This window comes from Triticum dicoccoides, chromosome 4A (assembly GCF_002162155.2).
Source record: "Triticum dicoccoides isolate Atlit2015 ecotype Zavitan chromosome 4A, WEW_v2.0, whole genome shotgun sequence".
Taxonomy (NCBI): domain Eukaryota; kingdom Viridiplantae; phylum Streptophyta; class Magnoliopsida; order Poales; family Poaceae; genus Triticum; species Triticum dicoccoides.
Window position 1 is genome coordinate 239,650,590 of NC_041386.1, and position 10,279 is coordinate 239,660,868.

Genomic DNA, 10,279 nt, shown 5'->3' on the forward strand with positions numbered 1-10,279 from the left:
TCTCTTCCCCGAGCCACCCGAGAGTCGCCGTCGCCGCCGCTTGCCATAGCCACGGCCACCGACCACCACTCGCCTCGCCGACCAATCCAGAATGACCGCATCGTCGTCCTCCTCGTCCACCTCGAGCCAAGCAACCAGGGGAGCGCTGCATCGCCGCCCCGGATGTCTTCTCCAACCTCGGTGCCGGCGATCTCCGTCGCTTGATTCGCCGCGTCCAGAGCCTCCCCGGCCCCGCCGTCTGCACCGTCTGACTCGCCGTGAGCCACTTACCTTATCCCCTAACTCCTTGTGCTCGCCCCCGTGCTGTAGTGTCGTTCCCCACGAGCCCGAAAGCTCACCGCCGCCGGCCATGCCGCCGTCGTGGCTACAGACGCCGTAGCTCGTGCCTGGGCGCGTCATAGCACTCGGTTTGCTCCCAGGAGCCCGTAGCGCCCACCAACCCCTCCTCCCATGCACCATAGCGCCGGTCCCGCGAACCCCCGAGCTCCGGCTGCCGCCGGGGTCGATGCCGCGCTCAACTCCGGCCACCCCACGCCCTCTCGTGGCACCCCTAGATGCGCGGGAGCACGGGCTTCCTCCTGGTGCCCTCAGGGTGCCCAACCGCAGCCTGTAGTGCCAACCCGAGCTACTCCGGCGAGGTTCCGCCGTCGCCGTGGTCGCCGGCGTCACTCACCGACGTGGCCACTTAATTAGGGCGTAAACACCTCGCTAATCACCCACTAGAGCCACTGCCAAGTGGGCCCCTGTGCCTAATTAATTAGTTTAACCTCTCTGTTTAGATTAGTACTAATTTTTTGGGCCCCATAGGTCAGTTTGACCTGGCCCCGTCACACTTTGACCGACCCCACACGTCGGAGTTGACCAGGCTGATGTGTCCGTTGACTGGGCCCACCTGCCAGCGACCTAAACGAGCCCTAAGTCACTGACTAATGGGACCCTCTGGTCAGGTTTGACCCGGGGCAGCCCTGTTGACTTGCTGACGCAAGCATGACGCAGTGCTGATGTCATAACTCATTTTCTGGATTTAATTTAATTCTGAAATTCCAGAAGATGCCTAAAACTTCAAAAATTCATAGAAAATTAACCGTAACTCCAAATTAAATAATTTATATATGAAAAATTATCAGAAAAATTCAAGGAATCCATCTGTACCATTTTCATGCATGTTAGAACAACTTATAGGTGCTGTTTAGCACAAATCAATTAAAGGGCATTTAAATAATCACATATGGAGTTTGAATTTGAATTTTATATTCAAACCAACTTCATTTAATCTGGTTTTAGATACATTAGCCCAAAACACATTCATTTTGCCATGTCATAGCATGCATCATATTGTGCATTGCATTGATCGTGTTTTTTTCTGTATTGCCGGTATTTGTCCCCTCTCGATAGACGTGTACCGATGATGTGATCGTTGACACTGATGAAGACTCAATATTATCTTCAGAAGTGCCAGGCAAGCAAAAACCCCTTGTTCATTCCGATACAATCCTACTCTCTCGCTCCTGCTCTCTTTTACTGCATTAGGACAACAACGATTCATCTGTTACTTGCTGCGGTAGCTGAACCCCTTTATCCTTTGCATGACCTGTCATTCCACAGTAAATAGATGAAACCCACTAGTATGAGTAGGAATTGTTTGAGCCCTGTTGTGCCTACTCATTCATGCTTGTTTGTCATGCCTGCTACTGCTTAGAGTTGAGTCAGGTCTGATTCATCGGGGATGAATCAGAGGCGTGTGAACATGTCCTACTGTGTGTGAGCTAAGTGTGTGAACACGATTTGGTAAAGGTAGCGGTGAGAGGCCATGTAGGAGTACATGGTGGGTTGTCTCATTGCAGCCGTCCTCAGGAACTGAGTTCTGTGTTTGTGATCCATGATTCAGCTACTACCATACATTGGGCCCTGAAATATGACCCCGCTCGACTTCTTATTCACCCTCGTCCTCTGTCCAGGAGTTGCAAGTAGTTTCTGGTGTTTGTAGTATGCTGGAGACCGTGGACAGCGCTGACCGTAGGGGTGGGCTGTGATGCGGTAGGCACGTGGCCGGGTATACCGGGCGCCCGTTTGGTGTCACGGAACCCTGTTCACATCGTTTGGGGCTGTGAGCGAAACTCCGGCCGGATCTCCTCATGGATGGAACCCGAATAGGCGATAAACCTGGACTAGAGACTTGAGTGTTTAGGTAGGTCGTGGTCTACACCCACGTCGGCTTTCGCTTGAAGTCTGCCGAGCACATGTCGTGTGCAGATGCTAAGTGGTGGAAACATGTATGAAGAAGTATACCCCTGCAGGGTTAACATCATCTATTCGAATAGCCGTGTCCGCGGAAAAGGACTTCTGGGTTGCTTATATCAGTTCATAGACAAGTGAAAGTGGATACTTTAAAATGCGCAAGATAAGCGTGAGTGCTATGGATGGCGTTCTCGTAGGGAGACGGGAGCGGATCCATAGTGGTGTATTGATATGGTGAATATGTGGACTCGTGTGCGCCACCTCAAAAGAGTCGCTTGCAGTCGTAGTTTAGGATAGCCACCAAGTCAAAGCTGGCTTGCTGCAGTTAAACCCCACCATCCCCTTGTTGAAAATGATGCATATGTAGTTAGTTCTGATGTAAGTCTTGCTGGGTACATTTGTACTCACGTTTGCCTATTTTATGTTTTGCAGAGAGACTTCAGTCTCACTAGTAGTTCCGCTTGGACTTCGACGTTTAGCTTGATACCTCAGCTACGATCTTGTGCCCTCGGCAGGATCTGATAGATAGTCAGGCTTCTCAGCCTTTTTCATTTATAGATGTCTGTACTCAGACATGATAGCTTCCGCTTGTGCTTTGACTTGTATGCTCTGATTGTTGGGTCATGAGACCCATGTTTGTAATGTCTCGCTCCTCGGAGCCTATTGAATAAACTACTTGAGTCGTAGAGTCATTTTGTGATGCCATGTTGTATTGCACATATCGAGCATATTGTGTATGTTATTGAAATGCTTGGTATGTGTGGGATCTGACCATCTAGTTGTTTATCTTTAGTAGCCTCTCTTACCGGGAAATGTCTCCTAGTGTTACCGCTGAGCCATGGTAGCTTGCTACTGCTCTGGAACACTTAGGCTGGCCGGCATGTGTCCTTCTTCGTTCCTGTGTCTGTCCCTTCGGGGAAATGTCACGCTTTGAGTACCGGAGTCCTGTTAGCCCGCTACAGCCCGGTTTACCGGAGTCCTGCTAGCCCAGTGCTACAGCCCGGACCCACTTGCTGATGACCGACACGTTCGAAGCTGGGTCATGGATGCCTGTCCCTGTAAGTCTGTGCCACTTTGGGTTTACGACTAGTCATGTCAGCCCGGGCTCTTTATCATATGGATGCTAGCGACACTATCATATACGTGAGCCAAAAGGCGCAAACGGTCCCGGGAAAAGGTAAGACGACACCCGTGGGGATACCGTGCGTGAGGCCGCAGAGTGATATAAGGTGTTACCAGCTAGATCGATGTGACATCGAGTCGGGGACCTGACACAAACCAACTTCATTTAATCTGTGGCTAGTTGCATTAGCCCAAAACACATTCATTTTGCCATGTCATGATCATGCATCATATTGTGCATTGCATTGATTATGTTTCCTTCTGTGTTACCGGTATTTGTCCCCTCTCGATAGACGTGATACCGATGATGTGATCGTTGACACTGATGAAGACTCAATGTTATCTTCAGAAGTGCCAGGCAAGCAAAACCCCCTTGTTCATTCCGATACAATCCTACTCTCTCGCTCCTGCTCTCTTTTACTGCATTAGGACAACATCGATTCATCTGTTACTTGCTGCGGTAGCTGAACCCCTTTATCCTTTGCATGACCTGTCATTGCCACAGTAAATAGATGAAACCCACTAGCATGAGTAGGAGTTGTTTGAGCCCTGTTGTGCCTACTCATTCATGCTTGTTTGTCATGCCTGCTACTGCTTAGAGTTGTGTCAGGTCTGATTCATCCGGGATGAATCAGAGGTGTGTGAACATGTCCTACTGTGTGTGAGCTAAGTGTGTGAACACGATTTGGTAAAAGGTATCGGTGAGAGGCCATGTAGGAGTACATGGTGGGTTGTCTCATTGAAGCCGTCCTCAGGAACTGAGTTCTGTGTTTGTGATCCATGATTCAGCTACTACCATACATTGGGCCCTGAAATATGACCCCGCTCGACTTCTTATTCACCCTTGTCCTCTGTCCAGGAGTTGCAAGTAGTTTCTGGTGTTTGTAGTATGCTGGAGGCCGTGGACAGCGCTGACCGTAGGGGTGGGCTGTGATGCGGTAGGCACGTGGCCGGGTATACCGGGCGCCCGCTTGGTGTCACGGAACCCTGTTCACATCGTTTGGGGCTGTGAGCGAAACTCCGGCCGGATCTCCTCATGGATGGAACCCGAATAGGCGATAAACCTGGACTAGAGACTTGAGTGTTTAGGTAGGTCGTGGTCTACACCCACGTCGGCTTTCGCTTGAAGTCTGCCGAGCACATGTCGTGTGCAGACGCTAAGTGGTGGAAACATGTATGAAGAAGTACACCCCTGCAGGGTTAACATCATCTATTCGAATAGCCGTGTCCGCGGAAAAGGACTTCTGGGTTGCTTATATCAGTTCATAGACAAGTGAAAGTGGATACTCTAAAATACGCAAGATAAGCGTGAGTGCTATGGATGGCGTTCTCGTAGGGAGACGGGAGCGGATCCATAGTGGTGTATTGATATGGTGAATATGTGGACTCGTGTGCGCCACCTCAAAAAAGTTACCTGCAGTCGTAGTTCAGGTTAGCCACCGAGTCAAAGCTGGCTTGCTGCAGTTAAACCCCACCATCCCTTTGTTGATAATGATGCATATGTAGATGGTTCTGATGTAAGTCTTGCTGGGTACATTTGTACTCACGTTTGCCTATTTTATGTTTTTGCAGAGAGACTTCAGTCTCACTAGTATTTCCGCGTGGTCTTCGACGTATAGCTTGATACCTCAGCTACGATCTTGTGCCCTCGGCAGGATCTGATAGATAGTCAGGCTTCTCAGCCTTTTTCATTTATAGATGTCTGTACTCAGACATGATAGCTTCCGCTTGTGCTTTGACTTGTATGCTCTGATTGTTGGGTCATGAGACCCATGTTTGTAATGTCTCGCTCCTCGGAGCCTATTGAATAAACTACTTGAGTCGTAGAGTCATTTTGTGATGCCATGTTGTATTGCACATATCGAGCATATTGTGTGTATGTTATTGAAATGCTTGGTATGTGTGGGATCTGACCATCTAGTTGTTTATCTTTAGTAGCCTCTCTTACCGGGAAATGTCTCCTAGTGTTTCACTGAGCCATGGTAGCTTGCTACTGCTCCGGAACACTTAGGCTGGCCGGCATGTGTCCTTCTTCGTTCCTGTGTCTGTCCCTTTGGGGAAATGTCACGCGATGAATACCGGAGTCCTGTTAGCCCGCTACAGCCCGGTTCACCGGAGTCCTGCTAGCCCAGTGCTACAGCCTGGATTCACTCGCTGATGACCGACACGTTCGATGCTGGGTCATGGATGCCTGTCCCTGTAAGTCTGTGCCACTTTGGGTTTACGACTAGCCATGTCAGCCTGGGCTCCTTATCATATGGATGCTAGCGACACTGTCATATACGTGTGCCAAAAGGCGCAAACGGTCCCGGGCAAAGGTAGGCGACAACCGTGGGAATACCGTGCGTGAGGCCGCAAAGTGATATGAGGTGTTACAGGCTAGATCGATGTGGCATTGAGTCGGGGTCCTGACAGCGTTGGTATCAGAGCTTGACTGCCTGTAGGATTACCAAGCCAAACTGGTCGAAGTTGAGTCTAGAAATTCTTTAGTTATATAAGGGAATTGATTGTGGGATGGAACGTAAGGCTCTTTTTACTCCTTATACCTTATGCCTTCTGATCTGAGTCATCTTATCTTTCCTGCGGGGATTAAGAACTAGGCTATCTTTTCTTTCTATCAGGATCACGTGTTACTAATCAGTGGACTTATAGATTGTTGGATTTAAGCTTGAGTTCAGTTCCTACGACTTCTGTATGTTAACTGTTGATCTCGAGATCTTGATATTGTGCTTCTGAGTGGTTATGCCACCATTTTTGTGAATGTCTCAAGTCTTTTCCGAGCATTTACAGCCGTTATGCTGTCTGAGTCATTCCAGGTTTCTAAATAGTCTGATGCATTTGCAAAATCCTTTCCCTCTGGTTTCGATGCTCCTTTATGCTAGCTCAATCACACTAATTGTTGAGTTGAGGTATTCTACTGCCTCGACCTTTATGTTGGAGATATTATTATGACCCTAGGTGTCTTAGGGGATCATCTAGTAATTTATCCATGATTTGTGTTCCCAGTGTGATGATTCTGGCCATCATTCTCGAAAGCATCCCGTGATGCTACTTAGTAATAGGTATTCTGTTCCTGGGTTCTTGGACCCGAGATTCACTCTACTTACTTCATGTTGATAGGGTTTGCTAGTTCCTTTAGGATATTAGTAACCTTTGCGATAGTCCTCGAGGTTCGTGGTACATCCTTCTTCCAAATACCATGAACTACTTATGGCAGAAGTTCCTCGTTGAACTGAGCGATCACAACCAGAGTGCTCTTGATGAGTCCTCCATTATATGCTATGGCTCTGCCAGTTCTACTTTTTTGCATGGGTTATCCGGAAGAAATATGTTGAACTTGGTTCGACATACTAATCTATGCATCCACAACTCAGAAAAATTATATGTTCCTTTGAGATGTTCTCTTTAGTTGCATTCTGACCCTCGTCTATCAATTGATAGTCAAGAGTATGCGTGCATTCGTTCGTCGATGCCTATTACCCTTGTGGTCCGCCAAGCCATTCTATTTCAGAATGAATAGGAGAAACAAACTCCAGAATCTCATCCATATCTAGGATTGGGTCAAAGTAGTTGTATTCCGCAGATCAAATTGCTACTCCAGCTTTTGTTCTGCTCTACCTTGGAGTATTACATATTTTATATCGAGATTGTTATAGGAATTGCACACCATCCTATGAACTCTTGGTACAGTGATACTTCACGCCATCATTATTCATTTCTCGGCTACCGTGTTGTTGTAACCGGGATGCCGACAAATGAATCATGGCGTGTGAAATCAATATTGCTAGCAACTCTGTTGCTTGGTAGTAAATGGACGATAATTTCATCCTTAGCATGTGGGTTATTGAATCATCATCCTAAGGTTGATCTTGCTACCTAGTCCCTATTTCCGATGCACTCCTCGATCGATGAGTTAGGATCTTGTCAAGTCCTCACTCATTTGATCATATCGTCTTGCCCTCAAAAGCAAGATTGTTCTCGAGCTTAGTAACATACCGGTGGTTCGTGATTTTCCGAAGATCTTCTCGGAAGTGTTACCAGGTTGTCACCTGACCGCTGTGTTGAGCTCGTGATCAAATTGGTTTCTTGTGAACCACCCTTCTCCAAGAATCTGTGTTGGATATCCCTGAGCTAGTTGGTTAAGCTAGACAACAACTTGGAGAGTTGGAGGATAAAAGCTTGCCTGACTTAGTTCGTTCCAAAGGGATAATCTTGTGTAGTGTGTGTTGAAGAAAGATGATATCTTCATCGGTTGGTCCCTGTGATCAGTTGCTGTACCTATTGTCTTATCAATCCTTTGATTTGAGTATGGGCTATCGTCAAGTCAAATCAGTACCAATGATGCTCGTAATGTTGTCTTATTCGTGGTTGATCCCTCGAGCATACACCATTACATCTTTGGTCTGACCAATGCTATCACCGTGTTCACATGATGGTGGAAGTACAGTGATATGGAAATTCCGATGAGTTGCTGTTGAGCCCATCAGTAGCATTTTGTCTCCCCCCTTGAATCATGTTGAACATCAACCTAGTGTTGGAAACTTGTGTAAGCATTTCTTCGTGTTTCGTTCATGAAGCATATGTTTGAATGAAAATAGTGACTTTCCCTAATTCATGTGCATATGATGCAAGTTGCCGCCATGAATTTGAGGAAGATTGTTTTGTTTCCTTGGAATCATCCCAAGTCAGTCATGCATATGTGCGAAGTATTCTATGGTTTGGAGACTTGCAACCTTCATTCCATATGTGTTCCGAGCACACCAAGCCACTGATTGATTTGTTCAAGGAGAAGAAGTTCCTTCTTAAGAGCATGCCTTATGCAAGGACTTCAATATCCTCGATTATGGTTCCCAACCAGAACTCGGTAGTGTTTTATTGTAAGACTACCATGTGATCATGTTTTGTCTGGGACAGCGTGTTCACACGTGTGTAGCAGAACCAGCTCATGTTTTGGAGCTTGCTATCGTAGTTCATTTCCCGAGAATCTCGCAACGTCATCTCGTCGGATTGTGTTGCAAACTTTCGTTTTCTTCCTAGACTCGATGAGTCTGGAATATCCTGACACCAACCAGATCTGAATCTCAGGCGGATATGATGGTTGGAACATTTCCCAAGAACTATAATATCGGTCCCTCGGAAACCGGTAATGTGGATGTCGTGGTCAACACACCCAGCCGGAAGACCTGTTATTATAATATCTTGATTGAAGAAGTTGGCCACCTCCCTTAAGGATTTCGTAGGATTTACTCCCTAGTTGCCCCTATGGATTTTTGTGTTCCCGAAGTCCGACCTTTTACTTGATGTTTTAGATATCAAACCATATCTATGAATGGGTTATACTAGCACATCAAGGAGAACATTAGAAGCGGAGTGCTAAATGTCTCTCGGTCGATCATCCAGATTTTATTTGCTTGGCCTCGCTAAGGTAAAATCTGAGAAAGTGTTATCCTCCTTCGCATCTGCATCGTTCATCGCTATTCATCATGGTAGTATGTGGTGTTGTCAGCACCCTTGACGCGGTTGTTGATAAAACCTTGATGATTGTGGAAATGCTCAAGTTCTTGAGAGCACGCACAAGCGCTACGTGTTATCCTCGGCACTAGCTGGGTTTGCCCTCAGTTCCCTCGGCAATGCTATGACCTACTCAAACAGTGAATTCACTCTCTATTGTTGGGTTCTTCCCCAGTTACCAGAATCATTCCCAGCATTTGCATTTTGTTCCCAGCTTGCACCGTCAATGTGCCATTCTACCATGGGTCTCTTCCATCTCCGGTGATAAGCAAATTCATCCATTACGTTGACTTCAACAAGGTAATCCACATCATCCAAGTCCGAGTATGCCATTCTACCGACCCTCTCCAAACGATCGCTCGAGAATTGCCTTGGGCTGGTTTAAAGAGTTTCAATGATCTCTGAATCAAAAGTAATTCTTTTTGCCACTTAAGGGGATATCTCTACGAGTCACCTTCCCTAAGGTGTATCGTTATGGTATCATGGCAACTCAACTCCTCGCTACGTGACAATCGTTTACCACATTCTTGAGTCTGGAATTGTTGTCTACCTAGTGAACCTTCGTCATCCGTTTCTCTCCACCCCTCTTGATGTGTATCTCGTGTCTCAACCCGAGAGATGGTCCTATGTCTCATTCCGTGAGTTGTTCGATCTTCGAGAAGATCGACCCTTCTAGAGTCTCCTTCTTCCCTCCATGTCATGTTGACAGGATTTCTCAGAGCAAGACTTCAAGACAATGATGGTGATCGAATCAACGTTCATTTGAAGTGCAACCTGGATCGTGAAGATTATACCAGTTTGCGTCTCCCCTTCACCTTACCCTACGCTTGAATCTCGGGACGAGATTTTTGTTTAGTGGGGGTGAGTTGTCACATCCCTAGCTTCTGGTGCTGTCTGGTGTGTGCATCATGTTTAAATTCAAATGAAATTTGAACTAAGGAATTCAGAAGCCTCAAAACCCTAATTAAAAGAAGGGCAAGCACCCTTTAAAATTGCATTCTGTGAATCCAAAATGCCCTAAAAATAGTTTTGTGAATTTTGGCAAGAGTTATATATCAAACCAAAATTCTGGAATATTTTTAAGGAATTATTTGGTCTCTGAATTTAAATCAATAATCTATTTGAATTTGGGGATATATTCATAATATATAATGAATATATTTTCAAATGCTTTGAAATGTTTTATGTACTTTTGGAATAGTCCAGAGAGGTAACATAAAATATTTCAGAATGTTTTGGCACTGTAAGAAATTATTTTGAATTTGAAAACAGTGGCAAAATAATATAAAAAGGGAAACAGAACAGAAAAAAATAAAAAGAGAGCAGAACCACCTGGGCCACTTACCTGCTTACCTGCCTGGCCCAGCTTCTCCCGCGGCCCAGCCCAGCCCACCTCCTTCCCCCCCCC